We start from the raw sequence: 24,764 nt of genomic DNA, 5'->3' as shown, positions 1-24,764 counted from the left end.
ACAAGGCCTCAACAAATGCAAAGACTTAATTACTTCTCACATCTGGAAAAACTTGAATATGAGAGTGGATTTATTGAAGAAGCTCTTTGCTTGGCTGTCAACACCGTATCAAGAGCCAGAGAGAGTGCAGGCTTGATCACTGTTGGCAATTCTTTAACTCTTCAGAGATAGATGTTCTACCAATTAATTCATAACATGTCCTAAGCAGGGACAAGATTTATGAATTTTATGAAAACACAGTGAAGTAAATGATTTCCTAGTCCTGTTTTTGGCATGTTTCGGGGGGGGGGGGGAGGATCATATATTAAAATGTGGAAATGATAAGGAAATCCTTAAATTCTAGGAAAAGAAGGGAAGCCTTTGGGGTTGCAGAGCACATTAAAACAAACAGCCATTAGAACAATAATTTACATAAACACATGCAAAACTAGACAATTTTATCTCCTTTTTGGAGATAGAGTAATAATGTTCCTAAAAGGGAAGTAGGGGAGTTACATGAGCTCATAACAAGAAGATTTAGTGGAAACCAAGGATTGGGCAGATCCCCACCAGAGAGGATATTTAAGCCAGAATTAGGCAAAGTGATGGGGTTTGGGGAATGCATCCAAAGAGCATTTGCAAAGACCCAGAGACAAGAGTTGGAGGAAGCAAAACTTCAATGTCACTGGAGAATACAATGGAGAGAGAAGAGGGCAGCAGAGCAGCAAGGAGACCAGCAAAGGGGGATCTCAGGGGAGAGGCTGATGAAGTAAATGGATGGAAATCACTTATCCTAACACAAAAAAGCTTAAACCAGTTTGAACCATGAATCCTTTACAAACAACACAGTTCCTGGTCAATTAACTGCGGAAACAGCACCTTTACACCTACCCTATTCCCTTCATATGCCTTGAATTTAATTTCTATCTCTTTATCTTACCATTAGCCAATTGAAATATGCTGTGTATCTGGAATCTATGAAAATTCACAGGGAAGGGACGCCTGGGTGGCTCCACGGTTAAGTGGCTGCCTTTGGCCCAGGGCCTGATCCTGGAGTCCCAGGATCTAGTCCCACATGGGCTCCCTGCATGGAGCCTACTTCTCCCTCTACCTGTGTCACTGCCTCTCTATCTCTTGTGTCTCTCATGAGAAAACAAATAAAATCTTTAAAACAAAAAATTCACAGTGAAGAAATCACTCCCAGATTTATTAATTTAATGAAGAAAAATATTCAAGAAAAATGTCTGTTATACATATACACCCCGATGTGTGTTATTTATATATTCTCCCCTCAAATTGGAATGTATGTTAAATGTGTTTATAATGTAAATTTCACACTTTCATATTTCTACAATTTATTTTATTAGTTTAGTTTATTATTGGAATACACCTATTTTTTTTTCTACTCTTTCCTAAATAAGTGATAGCAATGTTTCTACTGAAATCTTAAAGCATTTAAATTACTATACCTATGTTCACTAAGGATTTGTTTTATCCTGAAATCATGATTTCATTATAGTTGTAAGTCAGGGAAAACAATGCAACTGATCCTCACAAGTTCAGAACTTTTGAAGCACTAATTTCTCCATCTTCCTTCAATTGTTTCCATGGAGTTTCTTCATGTATAACTCAAGATATAACATAAAATCAAAATAGGATCATAGTTAAAGTCACCGTATAACTAAAACAGCTATAGAGTAATGTGTTAAAACAATTAGTACCCCTTGAATAGTGAAAACTAGTTGAACATATATTGAGGGTAGTTTCCGAGTACTTGAGTTGAAATGGGAGAGATGGGTAGGGATGTTTTTTCAGTTTTGTTCCTTGATTATCTGAGGAGATTAAAATAGTACCTGGCCCACTGAATGCACACAAAAATATTTGTGCTTGGTGAAATAAATGGAAACAGACACATACACATAGTAAATAATAATAAAGATAATTCACTAGCATATTCATTGAAAAATATTCATTTCCTTAGACTATGATGAAATTTACCAGACTTATAAAACCTACATTTCAAGAAAGTAGCAGTATGTTTGAAAAAACTTCTATCAACATTCAAATAGTTTTGTACATAACAATTTTCTATCCTATTTTATATTCTGTATCTATAGATGGTTTTCTCAATCCTCCTTTTTTTCTCAAATTGTGTGTAGGATATTTTCCTCCATAAACCCAATATGTTTGGCATATTTTTGATTTGCTAATAAAGTGGCATCCCTTAAGCAATGTCCATCTATGTTTTAACTATTTCGGAATTCATTCTCTGGACCAGCTCTGTCCTTAAGCAATGTCCATCTATGTTTTAACTATTTCGGAATTCATTCTCTGGACCAGCTCTGTCTAGTAGAAATATATTGTGACCTACATATGTAATCTTAAATATTTTAGTTTCTACATTAAAAAAAAAGAACGTATTACATTGATTTTAATGACATATTTGATTCAACTTAATGTATCCAAAATACTATCATTTGGACATGTAATCAATATAAAAAGTACTGGGATATTTTACACTTTTTTACACTAGGTCTTCGAAATTCAGTGTATTTTAATCTTACGTTTGCAGTACATCTCAATTCAGATGAGCTCTTATTGGATAGTGGCTATTACTGCACAGTATAGTTGTACGTAATAAAACTGTAAATCATTAGCTCTTTTTCATTTTGATTGTATATAAATGTGGAAAGGACACATTTAATATTAAACTTCTTAAGATGAGAATTTCAGAATCCTAATAAGCAAGCAATAAAATTGCAATCTAATTTAGTTTCCAGATCTATTTAAATCAGAGTCCTTTGTATGGGAATGTATTTTATTAAAGGTTTAAATTGTTCTTATAAATAATGAATTAACTCTTTATATGTTTTAATTAACTTCACCAAAGGTGTATTTTCAAAATGCTATCTTGTTTCATTAATGAGAATGACATATTTAAAGTCCCAATAGTTTCCAGGATAAATATTCATTAATTATCTATCTAATAAATAGCTAATTATATGAGTGAATAATAGATATTCTTTATTTCTCCACCCAAATACAAAAAAGTCCAAATAGTGAAATATCCTCCATAGGTTCTCCCTTTTTTTACTCATATAATCCAATTTAAAACACACCAGCAAATGCTTATCAGTTTGGCTACATCAATTCTTTTTAAACCATGTCATAAAGCAAGATTACAGTGATGCTTTACTAAAGAGACTGATGGATCATTTAAAAAAGTGTTTTAACTGAAATGAATTTTTTTCTATGAAAAACTTTAAAATTTCAAATTCTCAACAGAAAAGCCCTTGGGCAGGGAAGGGAAACACAGTATCGCTTATTTCTGTTCTTTTCTCAAGGGAACCAGCAAAAAATGGATATTTTTTTCACTACTAGAATTCTTCAATAATATCCAAATGCAATGAAGTGCTTTGAATTAAAAATACCGTTACATAAAGTGATATCCAAGGACTTAAATTGTATTTGTGCTATCCCTCACTCAAGCTCTGCTGAAAATTCTGGAGAAAGTTAAACTCTATACAAAAATAGAGGGCAATCAAGAACTCTTAGAAACTTCCTACTTGGTACTAGGAGAGGGCACAAAAGGGTGATCACTGTATGCCAAGCACTCTGACTATGGACTTTATATATATAAAAATCCCATTTAATCCTCACAACCTCCATTTCACAGATGAGACACTTGGACCAGGAGTGGATAACTTGCTCAAGTTCTCACACTAAGAGATTCCAAACCGAATCTGTACTGCTTCCATCTGTGTAAAAACTATGGAAACAGAACAACAGAACATTCACTGGCCTTTATTTCTTTCTGGTAGTGATATTATTATTATTTTCTATCATCGTTTTCAATTTCCACCTTCCAAGGAATTGTCATTACTGACAGTGATTTAAAGGAAGAGTGCTTGTGGTATGGGGACAATTGGGTTCCTATGATTGGTAAAAACAAGAATAGCCCAGGAGTCAGATGCAACAGAAAGCAGGTAATAATGAAAGCATTAGGAGCATCCTGACTTGTCAGAAACTTTTGAGAAGCTTTCCTGATTTTTATTCATTAATGGTACATTTATAAGCAGTAGTAAGCTAAAAGATATTTAACAACCATCTCTCCCAGGGAAAGAAGGAAGAAGGAAGGAAGGAAGGAAGGAAGAAGGGATGGATGGATGGATGAGCACATTTGGCTCAGAGGAGCTGACATGAGCCAGCAGCATGAAGCACTATAAGTAACAATAATAAAAGCCTACATCTCATAGTATATGGACCAAAGGCTGCCAGTCAACCTGAGAAACTAACTTTCCAAATTTTAAAATAAGCATTTCAAGGTATGCCCCTAGTATCATTCTGTTCTGTATCTGTATGTTGATGAAATCATGCTAACGAATAAGATTTCAAATTTATTTGAAACCACTTTTTCTCTACTGATCACTATATCCTGAGATCATAAAGTCTGTGCTTGTGGTACTCTTATTTAAAGATGATTCAAACACATTAAAGATATTGCACACAAAAATGAAGGAAATGAAATGGAAAATAATTTAAGAGGCGAATTTTATGACATTTAAATAGAGCCTATCCTACCCTTTCTACAGAGCTGCCTTGATACCCAAAAAAGATTTGGGAGTTTTCTTTTTTTTTTTTTTTTTTGATTTGGGAGTTTTCTTTTAAAGTGAGTCAATTAAAAAAGAATCAATAAGTAACAGTTTAAACAGTAAAGAATTTCCTCAAAAAAATAAAAATAGAAATACTATATGATCCAGCAATTCCATCTCTGAGTATTTATCTAAAAAATATAAGAAACACTAACTCAAAATATCTGCACCCCCATGTTCATTATTTACAAAAGTCACGATATGGAAACTACCTAAGTGTCCACTGACAGATGAATGGATAAGGAAAATATGGTGTATGTATACACACACACACACATACACACACACACACACATGCACACACACACACACAAGAATTTTATTCAGCCATAAAAAAGGAAGGAATTCTTGCCATCTATGACAACATGGATGGATCTTGAGGGTATTATGCTAAATGAAATAAATACTAGAGAAAAACAAATAGCATACAACCTCATTTATATATGGAATCTAAAAAAACAAAACAAAACCAAAAAACCCCAAACCAAGTTCCCAGGCACAGAGAACAGATTATTGGCAGTTGCCAGAGGCAGGTGGGGGTGGGGTGGGGGGGTGGGTAGGTAAAATGAGTGAAAGGGATCAAAAAGTATAAATTTCCAGCTATAAAATATATGTCATAGGGATATAATATACACCATGGTGGCTACAGTTAATAATACTGTATTGCACATTTGAAATTTGCTAAGAGAGTAAATCTTAGAAGTTTTCATCACAAGAAAAAAAATTTTTGTAACTATGTATGGTGATGGATGTTAACTAGACTTATTGTGATCATTTCACAGTGTATATACCAATAGTGAATCAGCATGTACTATACCTGAAACTAATATAATGTAATATGTCAATCATGCTTCAATAAAAATTTTTAAAGCACTGAAAAATTCAGAATATTTAAGTATTCACTGAAAATAGTGTGATATTAGTGATTTTACATAAAACATAAAACCCGTAAAAATAATTTGCCAAAAAACCAATTCTAGATTTATACTAGAATATTAGGGAAAAAATTCATCTCAAAATAAAAGGACAATGATAATTGTAGTAAAGAAATGCTGGCCTTACACACACGCTGAGCTGAAAATTAAAAGTTCATTTAATAAGATCGTTTATTTTTTAAATGTATGTGTTCTGGCCATTTCTTGTAAATCGAACCCTTTGTAAAGCACAGAATAGCTACTTTCAAGGTTTTCTATGACAACCTGTCCAATAAAAGTGAACTCTTAAAGAGTAATCTCACTATGAGAGTCTCTTTTGTGTCAAAATTTTTACTTTAAAGTTTGCTTTAAAGGAGGTATTTTTGCTGACATACATTAATGAAGTGGCAAGGACATCTTTTTTCAAGATTTTAAGCTTGATACCAGACAACTACTTTAACCCTATGAAGTAATTTTTCTGCAGAAATAGCACATGTGCATCTGATCAAAGCTGTACTTAGTTTCTTATTTTAAGATTTAAAATCACTATACATGTATTTCCTTTGATTATTCTTTATGATGTTTACTTTCTCTTGTATAAATAGTCATGAGTTAGGGAAACCTCAGATTTTAATTTAATCAGAATAAATAGCTAAATTGTATTATCATATATTAAAACATTTGTATATATGGGTTTTTAAAAACTTATTACAATAGCTTTAGATTTGCTTATTAACAAACTTAACAAGATTTTTTTAAAGATGTCATCTGATTGCTGATTAAGTGTGGACAACTCAAAATACAAACGTTCCTGTAAAGGGGTAAATTATCTATACGATAAAATCTAATCTTCTGGGATACAGTTGCAGAAGACTTTATATAAAGAAAATTACACACAGTTTTATGCTTTAATTAGTGCTTTATTTATCTTTTTATTATACCTTACATTCAGTATTGTACTAATTCTTTTTTTACTTTTCTAAAAACACAGCAGTAGTGAATGTTCTTTTTAAACAAATTTATATTTGTTTAAATATTCAAAAATTTAAAGGCTTATGAAATAAGGACTAACTAATTTGCAAAACCATCAAAAATGTATCTGTATCTTTTACAGTACATTCCAGGCTTTTATGATGTTTCTATTTCAGAGACAGGATCAGGGATTGAATGTGAAGCGATGATTTGACAAAGATGATAACTGACTCATGAGCTATGTTACAATGAGGCTTCTGCTCAAGTTCTTTATATTCTACTAAAAAAAGGACACATGCCTGAGATTGTGTTCCACACTGAATTGACAACAGCACCTGACACTGTTCTCTCGTCCGACAAAAACACACTGGCTGACCAGGCAAGAATGACCAAGCACAGAAGAGATTAGGAGCCCACTAGCTCCTCACTGAATGAACCTTAATCACAGAACAGCATTGGGGGAAAAAAGTGAGGCTGGAAGCCCCACATCCTGTATGTGGAGTGCAAAGAGCAGTGGCCACAGGAGGAGGAGCCCCACCATCTTAGTTTGAAACCCCCTCTGCTATTGACCTGCCCTGTGGTGGCAAGTGTTTCATTTGAAGTCTTTGGTTCTTTTTTTTCCCATCTGTAAAGAATTATATCCGTCTTCTGCAATTGGGTTCTGCAATTGTATGATCGCCAACTTTATCTAATCGCTGTGGTACAAAGAGTTCAAAGATAAAAACACCACCAATCAACAAATTCTTTTATCAAATCACTTTTGCTTTTTGGGGTACCTGGGTGACTCAGTGGTTGAGCATCTGCCTTTGGCTCATAGTATGATCCCGGGGTCCTGGGATCAAGTCCCACATCAGGCTCCCTGCAGGGAGTCTGCTTCTCCCTCTGCCTATGTCTCTGCCTCTCTCTCTCTCTGTGTCTCTCATGAATAAATAAATAAATTTTAAAAGAAAAACACCTCACTTTTGCTTTTGGTGAAGTGGAACTGAAGTGACCTGTATTGAATAGTAGACACTGTGCTAAGTCCCTTACGTATCTTATGTCATGGCATATCCATAAACTCTCTAGAAAGTAAATACTGCCAGGATCCCTAACTGAAGTTCAAAAATGGTAGAGTAATTTGCTTAAAAGTAACATCAACAGGACCGGAACCAAGATTTTCTGTATGTTTATGCATCCCGTCACCACATAAACCCATTGTGAGTATTTGACACTATGATGTCATACAGCTGGAACCTACTTTTAAAAACGTCCCTTGCATTTTGACTACAGGTCAGAGACCAACCAGGTATGGCCAAATGGCTAATAAAGCATAGGATATTTATAAAACTTATTCCCACAAAAACATATTGTTTTTAACTGTTACAAAGGCACAGCCTTTAAACAACCACAAGGACATTTTCATAGCCTAGTCTAAAAGCTAGAGTATTAACTCAAGGTATCCATATATATAAAAGTATAAGTGGGTTCCATGTGCACATAAAGTAGGGATGTATTCCCAAGGCATGGGAAATCATCAGTGATATAGCTATGCTGAGTATATTCGTGGGTATGTGTTCCAAAATCTGTATAAACATAATCAGTGGGAAATTAAATTCTGATAGAGCCAAGAGTATAGCTTTGAAAAGCTTTTAAGCATTTATCTCCACAGTGATCTCATGGGGAGTTCAAGCTTGCTTTTCAAGCAATGACACTGTCCAAAGCTCTAAAAAGCAGATATTTATCATACCATTCAATCTGCTGCAAGAGTTTCTTGGCAGTTTGATTCAATATGAGAAAATAAAGTTTTCATGTCATCACGAATGGGGCAAGAAATTGTTATCTTAAGCATTTGTCCCATTCTTTGTCCCTCAATTTAATTAACATTCTCTCTCAAGGTTATAACACTAAGTTTTATTATTCTCTACCCCAATAATATTTTAGTTCTGTAAATATGAATGTGAACATGAAAAAACAAAAATCACTTTTTCAAAATAAACTACATGATCAACGCAATTTTATTTTATAATAGTTCTGTTTAATATTTGCAGTTCTATTACCACCTCCCAAAGGAATACTTGGAGACTGTGGCTTACAAGCAGAGTCAATCAATGACATTGATACATTTGAAATACAAATGTATATTGCCCGTCTACATAGTATTTTCAAATAATTCAGTATTTAAATCAAAATATCCATATTTGAACTACTACGTATAAATGACCATGTTAGGCATTGCAAGAAATAAAACTGAATGAAATCTAGCCTTTCACAGGGATGAGGCAATTAAAGAGTATACTAAAGCCATCAGAGAATTACAGAGAGCTGTGAGGGTTCAGAAGATGGAAGAAATCAGAAATTTCAAGGAGACTCTAATCAAGGAACCCTGCCTTTGATCTTCACGTTATAAAGATGAGTCAATATTTCATAAGTGAGAAAAGGAAGCATGGAGGACAGAGCATAAGAGAAGATAGCAGAAGAGCCATATGATGGTCTCCATGAAAAGTAAGTTCATTGTGCATAGAGGAGATTTAGGAGGAACGAATACATAAAAGGCAGAGCAGGACTGCTGCAAATGTCAAGCCAACCATTTTATATATAATTCAAACAGAAATGTTGCATCTTAAAGTTTGAAGCAGAGGCATGACATGCAAATCCCATATAGAAAGATTAATCTAGTTGCAACGACAGGAAAAGGGGACAGAATATCTGCAAAAAGGGAACAGAAGATTTCTGCAAAAACAACAGCCCACACCAAAAATAAAGACCAAGACCGGGGTCATGAAGTTGACAAAGGTAAATATTTGAGAGACACTATAAAGACGTAGGCAGAGCAAGACAAGATGTGAAGAACGAAAGGCCATTCTAAGGTATTTTGAGTTGTTTGAAGAGAAAGGGACGTGGGCTCAGGCATGGCACGTGGAGTGCAAGGTGGAGTTGTTCAGGTGGAGGAAAGCCATCAGTTAGGTGTGTATGGTGGTCAAGTAGGGCACTGGCTCAACTCAGGGACAGGGGTCCGAGTTCAGGGAGCCACAGGCAAGTAGTGGAGAAAGCGAAGTGGACAAGTTTCAAAGGCATCTCCTAAAGAATGGCAAATTGTCCTCCAAAGACACTGATGATGGTTCACGCTGGACATAAGAAAAAATGATGCTGTACATTCCTAAAACAAGGTCTCCTGTGAGACAAGAAAAAAATTTACTCTTTTCTGTTTTCTTACCAATTCTCAAAGGCTAGACTACTTTGTTTTAATGGAATACTTCATTAAAAATATTTATTGAGACACCATTATATGAGGTAGGAAGTTAGAATACAAACAAATTTATTATCTTCCCAAAGGTGCTTTTAAAACCATTTACATATTCTTGTCTGGTGATAAAAATGACAGATGTTCACAGTTTGTTGGAAATAGCACAAAGCATAAAAACCAAGTGTTTGAAATACTGTATCGGGAATTGTCAAATTTTATCAAATTCTTTTTCAGCATTAGATGTAGCTTTTCTTACTTGACTTTTTGACTAATATCAGCAGCATATTAATGTTATGATACTGACATATTTCCTAATATCTAACCAACCTTGCATTCTTGGGTAAAATATTACTTGCTCTTGGTAGATTATTCTTTAAATGCATATGATTTCAGGAGCCCTGGGTGGCTCAGTCAGTTAAGTGTCTGACTCTTGATTTCAGCTCAGGTCATGATCTCAAGGTTGTGAGATCAAGTCCCACATTGAACCAAGCATGGAGCCTATTTAAGATTCTCTTTCCCTCTTCCTTTGCCCCTCTCCCTGCCCCTCCTTTTAAAAAAAGATGAGTATGATTTCATAGCGTTTGTTTATATAACAATATGTATATAATAATGCACATTTATATTCATGACTAGAGCCTTTTAGGTTCCTGAACTAGAATTTTCTTTGGAGGCTATTACCTTCTTTGAGTTCTAAGCCAATTTACATACCTTTGGAATTTTATGTACCTACTTCCCTGAAAATAGGATAGACTCAATGATAAAGCTACATTAGACATGTCAATAAATTTACCTGTGTGAACAATGTTCAGGTTAGTGGCTCTTACAAGCAGACTGTGAATCACATGACCTGACTATCCAGCCATAACTCATTAGACCAGGAGCAGACACTGCGCTTGGGGAAAGGAAATGCACTGGCCATCCAGTGACTAATGAGTGTGTTTGTGAGTTTGAACGAGGAGACATTTAGGTATAGACAATCAAATGGGGGTGAATACTAGGGCTATCAGGCTAGGCAGGTATAAGGCCAGGCAGACAGGTGGCTGTTTATCAATGAGATGCTAAGAAGTAGTCTAAGAAACCCTGTATTCAGAAAAAAGCAGAGACAAAGAACCGTACAAAACAAACCCTACAAGAGTTTAACCCTCCTTGTTGGAACTGTTTTCTATATTATCCCATATCCTTCCTATGTATCCTTTTTTCCTTTAGCCATTCCTTGGAATGAAACATCCCTAAGATAATATTAGGGACAGGAGCCTTTTAAAAAGCTAATTATTTCATAATATTTTTCAGTGTTTTCCTTGGTTATTTCTTTGCTCAGCTTTTCTAACTCCTCCAGTGTCTATTTTGGAAGTCTACATATTTCTTTCAAAAGTTCATTTCCTTTTTATTTTCAAGATTTATTAACATAATGTCCTCTTGTGGGTTTTGAACTTAATGATAATCTAATCAGATTCTGAGCTAGAATAGGTAACCTACTCACCCAGAAAGATGTTCAAAACTTGAAAGAAATGTATGAGAGAGTAAAAGGAAATGGCAATTTTCAAATTATGAAGACAATTTTAATAATAAATTTAATATAAACTGATGATTCTAGCTCTCAAGATTTACTTTTTATAGATTTTTATAATAAAAGTTCTTCATATTACAGAGCAGGGATCTCTAATAAATGGAAATACATGAACCTATCATTATAATAATATTTCACAAAAAAATACTTTTAAGACAGTTACATAAACAAAGCACTAAGCTTTGAAAATTTTAAGGTTGATGTTTTAAATCTTATCTGCAAGCTAACAGAACATATTTATATTCAATGAGATGCTAAGAAGTAGTCTAAGAAACCCTGTATAGTAAATGAACATTCTATTAAAAACATAATAACTAAAACTCATTTCCAAATGTTATTATAACCTTATCACTTAGTTATATAGCATAGTAAGACATAAAAGACTGTCTTTCTATGATAAATCCTGATTAACTAAGTCATCCCTTATTTTAGAAATAGCTAGCTAGCCTTTTATTTCCTAGGTGAGAAGTGAAACAAAATGAATCATAAGGTGATTAACCAGTCATCTAGTTCGACAAGATGTTTGATGAGAACAGATTACTAAATGTCAGAATTTGAAAATGACAGGCAAGAACTGTTCCTTAAGGGGTTCCCAGCTTCTTAGTCTATACAACTCTGAAATGTAACAATACTGGAACAGCCGCAACGGAGGAATGGAAATAGAAGGAAAATCAAATTTAAACATAGAAAATTTAAAATGTAGGAATACCTAGAGTCTTATGAAATCTTTCTTAGGCAGCTCTGAAGAAAACAATTTAATTTTCCAAATACTCCCTAAAAGCTTCCTTGTTTAGGGATAAAATGTGTTCCCAACTGAAGCTCCTGAAGACAACAGACTGTTTTTCTTCTCCGCCACTAGACAGACAAAGGAATGATATTTGAAACAGTATATGCATCTCGCACTGCAATGATCTGCAGGAAGAATTATTAGAATGTCAACTATTATTTTTTTAGTCTTAAAATTTAAGAAAGAAAACCTAGTAATTTGTGGATCTACAGAAGCACATGTATGTAATTTATAAATAAATATAAAATATACTGGGGAATGAGTTCAGGCTTTTACTTACTGATAGGAATGGCATGGTGAAAAGGATGAATTCAGTGCACTAAATTATAAACCTCCTGATGACAGGAACTACCCTGGTTTACCTTAATACTCCAAAGTACACCTTGAACAGAGCATTAACTTTTTACAAAATTAAAAATCAGCTTGTCAATCCAAAGTCTACTCTTTGTGGTCTCCCAGCCCATGGACACATGCAAAATTGCACTTCAAATGCTGCCAGCAGAACACTGTCCTCTATAATGGTCACTAATGTAATTTCACACTGGCCCTCATACATTTAATTCATTTCTCTCTTCAAAATGTCCTCTTCGCCATTTCTCCAAGGAAACAAATGTAAAGTGCAATAAAGTTTTCATCTTTCTTACTGATATGTCTATTCATGTCACAACTAAGGTAAACACTGGAATGTATATTGCTGAGCTGGTTTGCAGTATGAGACAGTTCAGGAAATGGCTACTTTTTTACTTCTGATTGCACATCAAGCTCCAAACTATTAACAACTTCAGCCACACATCACTATGTATAGAATATCTCATCTCTAACTTTTGGAACATCTCTAACTTTTGGAACTCTAACTTTTGGAAGAATTTGGAACAATCTGGATCCAGCAAAGGCTGGAAAAAAAATCAAGGTAGTTATGCAAATTTTGATATAAACAAACCTGCAGGGAGGATGTTAAGACAACATAGGAAAAGAAACTCCCTCTGGACATCATGTAAAATGCCTGAGCAGCAAACATATCTATAAAATGGATATGTTTTTCTTTCTCACACTGGCCTTCTCCAGAATTATTCCATTTTATTTTTCAAGACCCATATTTGTGTAGATGCATCGATCTTGTGATTAATATCTGAAGGAAAAAAAAACAAGAAAAATATTTTTAACTTCCCTTCTCCTCTTACAGCCTGGTATAAACAATTTCATTGTGTTAAAAAAAGGTGATATTATAAACGGAATTTAATATGATCACTGAAACAAAGACAATCACTTCTGCTAATGTATTAATAAAATAATAGAATCCAAAATGATCAACACAGGATAGAATGAAAACAGTGGTTATGATATAGGTACCAGGGTTAAACACCAAGTTAGAATCCAAGCTCTATCATTTACCTGCTCTGCTTTGTGAGGTTGGTCAAATTATTTAACTTCTGAGAGCCAAGCATTCCTTATCAGCAATACTAAAATAATAAAGATTGCATCCCTAGTTGGGTTTTGTGACAATTAAAGAAAGTCATGTAGTTAAAGCACTTTGATCAGTGCACTTAAACAAATCCTTAATATTATTTTCATTTTCTTCAAACTGTTTCCACTTAACATGATCATAATAAAGCAAAAGACCATGCATTTAAAAATTATGGAAATAATTAAATAAAATACACACTTCTGGGGGTCAATATTTGGGTTCTCCAAATGTTCTAAAATGCATATATTATCACTAAAAATAAACTAAATCATGTATTATTTTAAATATTCAAAACTAAGAAAACATTTTGTGGCAAGAGAAAACATCCAACTTGGACCTAGATCCATGCTAAGAGACTGATCACCCATAAATTCTGAGGAAAATCATATCTTCATGAGAAAATCATGTGCTGGTTGAAAACATGGGTTCCAGTCCCACTGTTGACCCTCTGGTGATGCTGGATGAGTCTGTATAACCTCCGTAAGCCCTGCTTCCCTTCTTTGCAAAATAAAATAATAAATGTAGCCCACGCATGGTTTATCTTTAAAAATGCTTCCATTTCACACTTTATGTTTTTATAAACACAGAAATCATGTCACCATGACTTTTGTTTTAAAAAGATTTTTTAACACTTATTATAAATCCTCTATTATTAGAACTGTGTGCTGGAGCATTCAGACATAGCATGGAATCAACAGTCCAGAGACAGACCCAAGTGCATATAATAAAGGGCATTCCAGTCAGTGGGGAAAAGACAGATGCCTTAATAAGCAATGTTAAAACAACTTGGGAAACAAATATCATTAGTTCCACTCCTCAAGCTTCACACCAAGATAAATTCTAAATGAGATCTAAATGTAAAATATGGGGGCACCTGGGTGGCTCAGTGGTTGAGCACCTGCCTTTGACTCAGGTCATGATCCCGGGTCCTAGGATCGAGTCCTGCATCAGGCTCCCTATAGGGAGCTTGCTTCTCCCCTGCCTATATCCCTGCCTCTTTCTGTCTCTCATGAATAAATAAATAAATAAAATATTTTAAAAATAAATAAATGTAAAATATGAAACTGTGTAAGATCACAGGGAGGGATTACTTTATTAACTGGGCCAAGGGAATCATTCCTAACTCAAATCCAGAACCAATGGGGAAAAGAATGGCCAAATAAAAATAAACTTGACTACATAAAAATAAACATAAATAATAATCTAAAATTTGCACATAAAAATAAAACACTTTAAGCAAAATAAACATAGTTAGAGGATAGTAATTGCAACAGATAGTGAAGGAAAAACAGCCCCAATAAAAGGAACTTTTAAAAATTCAGAAGGAAAGATCAACAACTCCATATGGACAAAAGCTGAATGTACAGTTCATGGAAAAAGAAATACAAAGGATCTTCAGCATTAGAAAAGATGCTCAACTTTGCTAATGATAAGAGAAATACAAATTCAAACATGAGGCCCCATTTTTTTACCTTTCAAATTACTAAAAATTCCAAAAGTCTACAAATTGATAGTGAGACTGTGGAGAAATTGGCCCTCTTGTATATTACTGTTGGGAACACAAAATTATTCAACTCTGATGGCAATAAACTTTGCAATATCTACAAAATTACAGATGTCTTTACATTTTGACCCATCAGTTCCTCTTATAAAAATCAACTCCCAAAAAGTACTGGCAAAAAGTAGGAGATGATATATATATATATATATATATATATATATATATATATATATATATAAGACTATTCATTACAAGACTAATAATAGCAAAATATCCATCAACTAGGGACTGGTTAAATAAACTATAGCATAGCCACAAAAAGGAACTACTAATCCATAAGGCAGATCTCCATACACTTACTGCTCTGGAGTGCTCTCCAGGATAGAAAGGAAAAAAGCACAGTACAGAAAAGTGTATACTGAATTTTAGTTTCCAACTGAATTGGAAAGAGAATATATGCTATATAAATACAGCTGCTTACATATTTTTAAATAAAAGATAAACCAAAATTCATAAAAAGGAGAAAACAGAATAATGCTTATGAAAGAAAAGGACAAAACAAGAAGGAAGAAGTGGAGTTAAAAGTGAGATCTCTTCCAATATGTTTCACTTCATATTTTGATTTTGGAAAATTGTGTAAACATTTTATATAGTTCATATTTATAAATAACTCAAGACAAAAATAATGCAACCTATAAAATTCAAAATCAAACTGAAATAAATGGACCTAACTATACATTAGTTTAAGTAGCATAACCACACAGGAAAGAATTCTTTTTTGTATTTTGCCATGCTGCATTCACTATATTTGATACCAACAAGGTTGTCATTTTGTAAATGGTATATTTTTGTCTTTCTAAAAAAAAATGTGTTTGACTAGCTCTGTCCACTGAAGATGTCTAGAAGTAATGACAACCCAGTAAAAACTGGTAATCAAAAGATTTTTAAAAAATTATTTTCAGGGCAGCCCGGGTGGCTCAGTGGCTTAGTGCCGCCTTCAGCCAGAGCAGGATCCTGGAGACCCAGGATCCAGTCCCACGTTGGGCTCCCTGCATGGAGCCTACTTCTCCCTCTGCCTGTGTCTCTGGTTCTCTCTCTCTCTCTCTCTTTCTCTCTCTCTCTCTCAGTGTCTCTCATGAATATATAAACAAAATCTTTTAAAAATATTTTCAATCTATCTTCATGAACAATCTGAGATAATCACTGAAAAAGTGAATTTGTGCCTTATTTTAATTCTGGAAACAAACGTTAAGATTTTATCTAAACTGTTAAGAGAATACATATAGTACTGCTAATCCATGGCAAAGTTTTCAGGTCTAAGGTTAAATTAGAAAAATAAACCCATCTTGAGTATGTGATGCCCGCCACTAAAAGATGCCCCCCAGATTTCAAGCTATATTACAAAGCTGTAGTAATCAAAACAGTATGGTACTGCCACAAAAATAGACACAAAGATCAATGGAACAGAATAGAGAACCCAGAAATAAATCTGTGCTTCTTCGGTCAATTAATCTATGACAAAGGAGGCAAGAAGATCCAATTGGGAAAACATATCTCTTCAACAAACGGTGCTAGGAAAATCAAACAGCTACATGCAAAAGAATGAAACTGGGCCACTTTCTTACATCACACACAAAAATAAACTCAAAGTGAATCAAAGACCTAAATGTGAGGCCTGAAACAATAAAACTCCTTAAAGAAAATAGGCAGGAATCTCTTGGACATTGGCCTTCATGACATTTTCCTAAGATGTCTCCTCAGGCAAAGAAAACAAAAGTAAAAATAAATTATTGGGAATACATCAAAATAAAAAGCTTTTGCACAAGGAAGGAAACCATCAACAAAACAAAAAAACAGCTGAGAGAAGATATTTACAAATGATATATCCACTAAGGAGTTAACATCCAAAACTTAGAAAGAACTAATACAACCCAACACTAAAGAAACAAATAATCCAATTAAAAAATGGGCAGAGGACCTGAATAGACATTTTCCAAAGAAATACAGAGGACCATGAGAAGATATTCAACATCACTCATCATCAGGGAAATGCAAATCAAAACTGCAATGAGATATCACCTTATACCTGTCAGAATGGCCAGTATACAAAAAATAACAAATGTTGGCAAGATTGTGGAGAAAAGGGAGCCCATGTGCACTATTGGTAAGGAGTGTAAATTTGTGCAACCACTATGGGAAACAGAATGGAGGTTCTTCAAAAACTTAAAAATACAAATACCATACAAGCCAGTAATTCCACTACTAGGTATTTACCCAAAGAAGATGAAAGCACTTATTTGAAGATATATGCACCCCTATGTACACTGCAGCATTACTTATAATAGCCAAGATATGGAAGCAATCTAAGTGCCCACTGACAGATAAATAGAAAAGATGTGGTATGTACGTATATTATATTATTATCATTATATACTTTGCATATAATTTACATATACAATTGTATATGTATTTATATATTTTATATATATATGTAATGGAATATTACTCAGCAATAAAAAGAAAGAGATCTTGCCATTTGCAACAACATGGATGGACCTAGAGGGTATGATGCTCAGTGAAATATGACAGAGAAAGACACATACCATATGGTATCGTTTATACATGGAATCTAATGAACAAAACAAACAGACTATTGCATACAGAGAACAAACTATTTGCCAGAGGAGATGGTGGTGGAGGGATGGACAAAATGGTGAAGGGGAGTGGAAGGTATAACCTTCCATTTATGGAATGAATAAGTCATAAGTCATGGGAATGAAAGGTCCGGTGTAGGGAATATAATCAATGGTATTTTAATACAATGGTCTGGTGACAGATGGTAGCTAGACTTACGGGGAACACAGCCTAACATTTAGGTCATTGAATCACTATGCTGCATATCTGAAATTAATGAAATATTGTGTACCAATTGCTTCAATTTTAAGGAAAGAACAAATTCACACACACATACACACACACACCTGGTTAGTCTCCATTTGCCTCCAACTCAGCCCCCCCACACTCTGCTGTGTCCTATAAGGAGAGCCCTGAGCACTGCATCTCCATGGCATCCTTGCAGGCACTAGTCTAACTGAGTCTGGCCAGCAGAAAGTAGGGACAAGAGATCAGAGGGAAAAGAAGGGAATGGAAGGGGTATTCTTCCCCTCACCCATTCTCCTGGAGTGCCCTCCTCTGGTGGGAGCTTTGTCCTCACAACTACAACACCATTCCAAGTTCTCCATGTGCTTCAGCATGACCCCCTGACTCTCTGGACACCTCACAGTCTTTTGCCTGCCTTTTCCCTTAACCATCCCCAAACCTCAGTAAAGTCTCTTTATTTGCTGTCACATGGGTTGATTTTGTTTTCTGCTGAACTCTGACCAATTCAGGAACAGGCACACTGCTATACTTATACATCCCCGTATATACATACATATCCCTGCCCTCCTATATTTGTACACACACACACAAACTCACACACATATACTTATAAAAATAGAGTAGGCAAAGGTCCTAAATAGGGTCCCCCAATTTTAAAAAAAATTTTTTTGGTTCCCAATCAATTGTCTTTATGTCCAAAAGACAGAGCAAGACTCACAACCCAAAGAAGCACGAGGGTCAAGGGAAAAGAGCATGATGAGCCCTGAAAGCTGACAGTGGGAACAGCCTCCCCACCCTGAGTCTGGGCCAGTTACTGAACATCTGTGTGCCTCGCTGATTCCTCTGCGCCACAGGGACCCAGAGAAGGGCCCCATCTACCTCACAGATTTGTGTGCGAGCTTCCAAATGAGCCAAGCGCTTCCAAAAGATTAAAAGCATGAGAAATATATAATTTATTCTATTTTACCAGAATGCGTACAGTGATGCATCAATAAATTCAGAGAGCGTCTCCTTACATCCCTCCCTCCCCCACTAAAAAGCAAACTTCTCCATTTAAGAGCACTCAAGACTGAAACGAACCTTGACAGGAAAATCTCGCCCTATTCCTTCTAATCAGCAGGACTGCATCAAAACCATTCTGGACAGATGGGTATTTAGTTCTATTTTTAAAGACCTCCAGGGAAGGAGATTCTACAAACTGCCTTGGCAGCTGATGCGCCAATGCATTGGAGGATAACTTATAAATATAAGAACCGTTAAAGAGGGTCTCCAGAATGCAGCCCAGCATGTGTGTGCACTCATGGAGCACTGACACACAGCTAAGAATTATTCTGAGAATTCCAGCCATCTTTGATTGCTGTTCCTCTTGCTTTTAATTATAATTGGTCTTTCCAAAAGGGAGTAAATTAAGTGGAAGGGGAAAAAAGACTTTTCACTAATAAGGAAGATTCTGAATAATATCAAATAAAGCGATCATACCAAGAGCTCAGAAATAGAACACTTCATTCAGCAATAAGGCCAGGTCGGGGAGCATTTTCCTCCTGGCACACGATAGATGCTCAATAAACATTTGTTCAGTGAATGATCCTGAGAAGTATCCATTTAATGAGGAAGCATTTTCTTGATATGCTATTTGGAAGTGACGATAGCATAGCTGATTTAACTCAGAAGCCAGCCTCGTCTGTCATACCATCCTATCGTTTGATGCAGGTACTGGCTCCCAGAACCTGTTGTTTCCCAATTCAGGTAGACTTCCAGACTTAGTTCTAGGCCCTAGGAACTCCTCCTATTCAAAAACCCAGCAGGAATGACAGGAGGGGGCAAATGGAGGATGAAATCTGTCTACACTTCCTTCCTTGGTCCTTTTCTAATTATGTGCCCCCAGGGAGGGGGCACCATTTCTAATTCCCCACAAAAGCACAATGTAAGCTTTCAGAAAGCCTTGCTTTGGTCCCACCCCTTGGTCTCCAAGATTTGAAGACTTGTCTCTCAATATAGGACTATTCTTGGAGACTGAACAGCAAATCCAAAAATCACCCAGGGCACATGGGTGGCTCAGTGGTTGAGTGCCTGCCTTTGGCTCAGGTCGTGAGCCTGGGGTCCTGGGATCAAGTCCCGCATCAGGCTTCCTGCAGGGAGCCTGCCTCTCCCTCTACCTATGTCTCTGCCTCTGTCTCTGCCTCAGAAATAAATAAATAAATAAAATCTTTTTTTAAAAAATCACTCCAAATCAGTGATTGTCAGCTAGGGTGATCTTGCCCCCAAGGGCCATTTGGCAATATCCACAGATGTTTCTGAATGTTCCAACTGGGAGTCCACAATGATATTTAGTGCGGAGGGGCCAGGGACACTGCTAAACCTCCTACAAGGCACAATACAGTGACCAATAGCAAAGAAGGATCAGGACCAAGATGTCAACCGTACCAACGTTGAGAATCCCGGTCCTACACTAAAATCCTAGCTACAATGTCTCTTAGGCCAAAAAACTTTTATCTATAACAGTTAACTGTGACCAATCCACTTAAACATCTACTCTCACCTTAACTTAGGATCCAACAAATAGTTCCTGAATGCCTAGAACTCTCTACTAGGCATGGAAACAAAGAAAAGGCACTACCCTTCCTTAGAAAAATTATAAGCAAGTTGGAAAAGAAACTGCAAACTGGACTGTATCTTGCTGGAACAAATGAAAACCCAAAAGGTATGTAGACATGTAACGGCATGTAGTGTTTCTATCACTTCTGATGAGATGAGTAGTGGGATGTGGACAGGCACTCTTGGAATAAATCTGAAGTCCTTTTTTTTTTTTTTACTGGGAAGGTAATAGACATAATAAGAGTGGATAGGTGGAAACAATTTAGTTTAGTATGCTCTCTGGAACACTGTAGAGTTTTCTCCACAGAAAGAGATTATAAATAGTAGTTCAGTTCCAGGTCAGCCCAGAAAAGCTTATTTAACCATAATCCAGCTGAGGTAATAAAACTAGAGGAGTCCTGGCGTACAAGAGCCCTGAGCTTTGTGACTCCGAGGAAAGGACAAAGAGAGTATGTGCCTCCTCCCCACTGCTCCTTCCCCCGCCCCCTGCTTCCCCACCGCCCCCTCCTTCCCCATCACACATCAACTTTCCTAAGGGTAAGAATAATCCTAGAAAACTTTCAACTCGTTCTTTTTTAAAACTTGGAAGTACTGTAGGTAAAAAGTCAAACTCTACCCCCCAAATTGCAAACAAAGACCCTACCTCAGACCCAGGTCCCCAGGCTCCTTTCCCAGAGGCAGGTAAGTTATCACTTATTACATTTCGTCCAGGAATACTCTGCATATATTCGCATGAACAAACGCATGCATATATGCATATTAAGCCTTCAAAATTATATGCAGAAATGGGAGCATTCTGTACAGTCTGTGGTGCACTTTCTTTTTAACCATAAATCCACCTTGCTTCTTTAATGGCTGCAGAATATTCCATCTTTGGATGCACCATTTGTATCAATATAAAATGACTCCTAGAAACATTCTGAAAAAACGAAAGTTTATCTTTCCTCTCTTACAACTCAGTACCCCAAGCCCCAAAGGCTTCCTTTTTCCAGGGCAGAGATGCTCCAAACCCTTCACATTCTACTTTTTGCTGGTTCTGCTCTGGTCCCTTTCCCAAAGTGTCCACTCTCCAAAAGTGTGAGTCCTCTTTCCACCAAACACACTTAGCTTCTTTTCTAGCTTCTCTCCTCTTCTTGACCTCACCGACCTTATTTTGTAGAAAGCAGTCTAGTTCACACATATATGAATTACTGACACATCCTTAGCCTTCACTTTTAGAAAAGGAGATGTTCATTAACTAAGTTGAACCCAATTATTGGAATCCCAGGGAGGACAACAAAATTTAAAAACAAAATCAAAAGCACACCATATGGAATTGGGGGCTACCATATTGACTATTCATGTCAGAGAATCTAGGAGGAGAGAGCTTTCTCTAATTGATGGTACTTTGGGCAGTTTCTACTTTTCATCTAGCTAAAAATCCATTCATTCTTCAAAAGTTATGAGACCTTTCACAATATTTTTATTCAATAGGAGGGTTCGGAGGCAGCTGTCTGTAGATATGAGTCAGTTGTAAATGTGTATTTGTAACATAGGGACCCACCATTCCAAAACTTGTCACCAGTAAATTGAGAATGAGCAGAAAAGAACATTTTAACTAAACTTTCCATTATACCTCTTATGAAATCCTATATGCCATATAAAAATACCAATATCTCTTCATCAGATGCCCCCAAAAATGGCCTGAGTAGCTGCTGGTATCTTGTTGCTATGTTGTAGACAGAAATAACTATTCCCTTTTCACCAGGGGCAGGATGGTGGTACACTCAGTTCTGAAATTATACCCTGTTTGGAGTGAGACCCAAGGTAAATGCTGAAGTAATGCTAACACAGAGCTGTAGGCATGACTTATATTAATGGGATTCTTACGCTATCCTTACAAAACTTGACTAATTTTTCAAAGAAGACTTAAACAAATTTGGGATTTGATTATATGAAATTCTGCTTCTTTTATAGCCCCTTTTTACTTTTTCTTTTCTTTTCTTTTCTTTTTAATTTCCTATCGCAAGCTTTGCCTCATAAACAATGAGCCAAATGCTCTGCCTATACATACACCTATATGGAAATTACCCACAGTTTTTTCCCAAGGTTATTGAGTATAAGATATCATATTCTAGGGATTTCCAGCCAATTCTATTCCCCAGGGACATATTACTATATGACTTAGACTCCAAGAAAGAAATCTGTCCCTCATTAACTGGAATGGCCAGGGAGAGATTTTCGTTGGATCTGTGTGAGCCAAGCCAGTTCGTGGGTACAGCATACAATCTTGCATTCTGCAGCACTGCTCCTGACCGTACACCCAGCTCAAGAGTCATGCTGGATAAGCTTTGCTAACAGAATTCAGGAATAAGGGAAGATAGATGCGCGTGAAGAGAGAAACACAATCTATGAATATTCCAATCAGTAGCACAAGCTCTCCACTCAGGCGCCAGGACTCAAAGATGAGAGATAAAGGCCTCTCTTCTGAAAGAGATCACAGATGAATTGGAGCAAGAAAAGAAATTAGAGGGGTTGCTGGGTGGCTCAGTTGGTTAAGCATCTGCCTTTGGCTCAGATCATGGTCTCCGGGTCCTGGGATCGAGCTCCTCGTTGGGCTCCCTACCCAGCAGGGAGTCTGCTTCTCCCTTTCCCTCAGCCCCTCCCCTCCCTGGCTTATGTTCACTCTGTCTCTCTCAAATAAATAAAATCTTAAAAAAAAAAAAAAAAGAAGGAGGAGGAGGGAGAGAAAAAGGAGGAGGAGGAGGAGAAGGAGGAGAAGGAGAAGAAGAAGAAGAAGAAGAAAAGTTAGAGATGTTCAAGTTCTAGCCAGGCAGGAGCAATGGGTGGGAAGAAGGTAATGTGAGGCTGGAGGGGGCCTGAACATAATGGATGCTGCTTGCAGGGGCTGACGAAAGAGCAAAAGTTGGAAATGATGGAGGTTTCTGACCAGCGACTGGATGCGTGACAATGATACCAAAATCAGATAAGGAATAAAGAAGAGTAAGAGGAATGGGGGATCCCTGGGTGGCGCAGCGATTTGGCGCCTGCCTTTGGCCCAGGGCGTGATCCTGGAGACCCGGGATCGAATCCCACGTCAGGCTCCCGGTGCATGGAGCCTGCTTCTCCCTCTGCCTGTGTCTCTGCCTCTCTCCCTCTCTCTCGGTGACTATCATAAATAAATAAAAATTAAAAAAAAAAAAAAAGAGGAATGGATAGTGAGCTCAGTTTGGGACCTACTGACCTTCAGATGCCCACAGAACACTGTGGTAGATCACAAACGCTAATTTAACCATGCAAAATTTATAGTAACTTTAAATTATTCCTTTAAAAAATAAATAAATCTTTTCTTCACAGGGACTCTTAATGAAAGATGAACAGTCGCAAGACGAAAGGAGTGTGTCACCAAATATGGAATAATGGACTAAGTGCATGCCAGTATTTGGTGATAGGAGATCCAGGGCACAGAGCAAACGGGGGTCATCATTCGTAATAAATAAGAGTTGATGGTTGGTTTTTGAATTCAAGGACAGAGAGAGGCCTAACTATAAACTGTGTATCCTCCATTAAATCAAAGCAAAGTCAGTAACAGTACATTAAAACCATATCCCGAGAATCATAATTTCAATGGCTTGAGTTAAGAACCAAATTCTGTCCTGTACGTGTCCATGTAAATATCCTTCGCTAGGGTAAACACAGAATAACCCGAGAGCAAGAATGCACAAAATGACTTCCATGTGGCATACGGTCCAGGGCGCGGCCTGTAGGCGCCCAGAGGGCCAGGCTTAAATCCCAGTTTTGCACCACCTCTGAGAGGTCATGTTTCCTAAACAGTCACTGCTCCTCATGGTGAGATACGGTTGACTCCTATGTAGTCAGGACCAAGCATATACCTAAAATATGAGCTTTTCTTAAAGGCACAGCCCATAAAACCAAATAGAAATGTCATGTAAGCTACCTATTAACTTTAACTTTGCTAGCAGTTACTTTTAAAAAAGAAAATTTTTTAAATCAAGTGAAATGAATAATATACTTTAACTCAACATATCCAAATTAGTGTCATTTCAACATGCACACAGTCAATATAAAGCTATCCACGAGAGTTTATATATTTTTTAGTTAAGTCTTTGAAATCAGGTACAATTTATACTCACAGTCCAGATGCTAAATTTTATCGAAGATATTCGGCATAGATTCAGGTATCTATACTGTCCCAAGCATAGTAAAAGTTTGCTAATAGCTGAATCAAG

The 24,764-nt window shown here is 36.4% G+C and overlaps 1 protein-coding gene and 1 long non-coding RNA gene across 6 annotated transcripts in view; one reads left to right on the top strand and one right to left on the bottom strand.

Annotated features, from left to right (window-relative positions):
* Positions 1-24,764, bottom strand: part of NEBL (nebulette) — a 343,159-nt gene that overhangs the window by 114,972 nt on the left and 203,423 nt on the right. For 2 of the 5 annotated variants that reach the window (XM_077896873.1, XM_077896875.1), the window contains exon 2: positions 13,035-13,223. The exons of the other annotated variants lie outside the window; for them this stretch is intronic. The gene's annotated coding sequence lies outside the window, so the exon portion shown is untranslated. The remainder of the gene's footprint in view (positions 1-13,034; positions 13,224-24,764) is intronic. 5 annotated transcript variants of the gene reach the window in all.
* LOC144313698 (uncharacterized) lies at positions 7,750-24,167 on the top strand. The gene is made up of 4 exons (XR_013379316.1): positions 7,750-7,802; positions 20,490-20,641; positions 22,283-22,341; positions 23,872-24,167. It is a non-coding gene; the product is annotated as an uncharacterized LOC144313698 (long non-coding RNA).

Source organism: Canis aureus, chromosome 5 (assembly GCF_053574225.1).
Source record: "Canis aureus isolate CA01 chromosome 5, VMU_Caureus_v.1.0, whole genome shotgun sequence".
Lineage (NCBI taxonomy): Eukaryota > Metazoa > Chordata > Mammalia > Carnivora > Canidae > Canis > Canis aureus.
The sequence above is the reverse complement of the archived record's forward strand: the minus strand, read 5'-3'. Positions and strand labels throughout refer to the sequence as shown.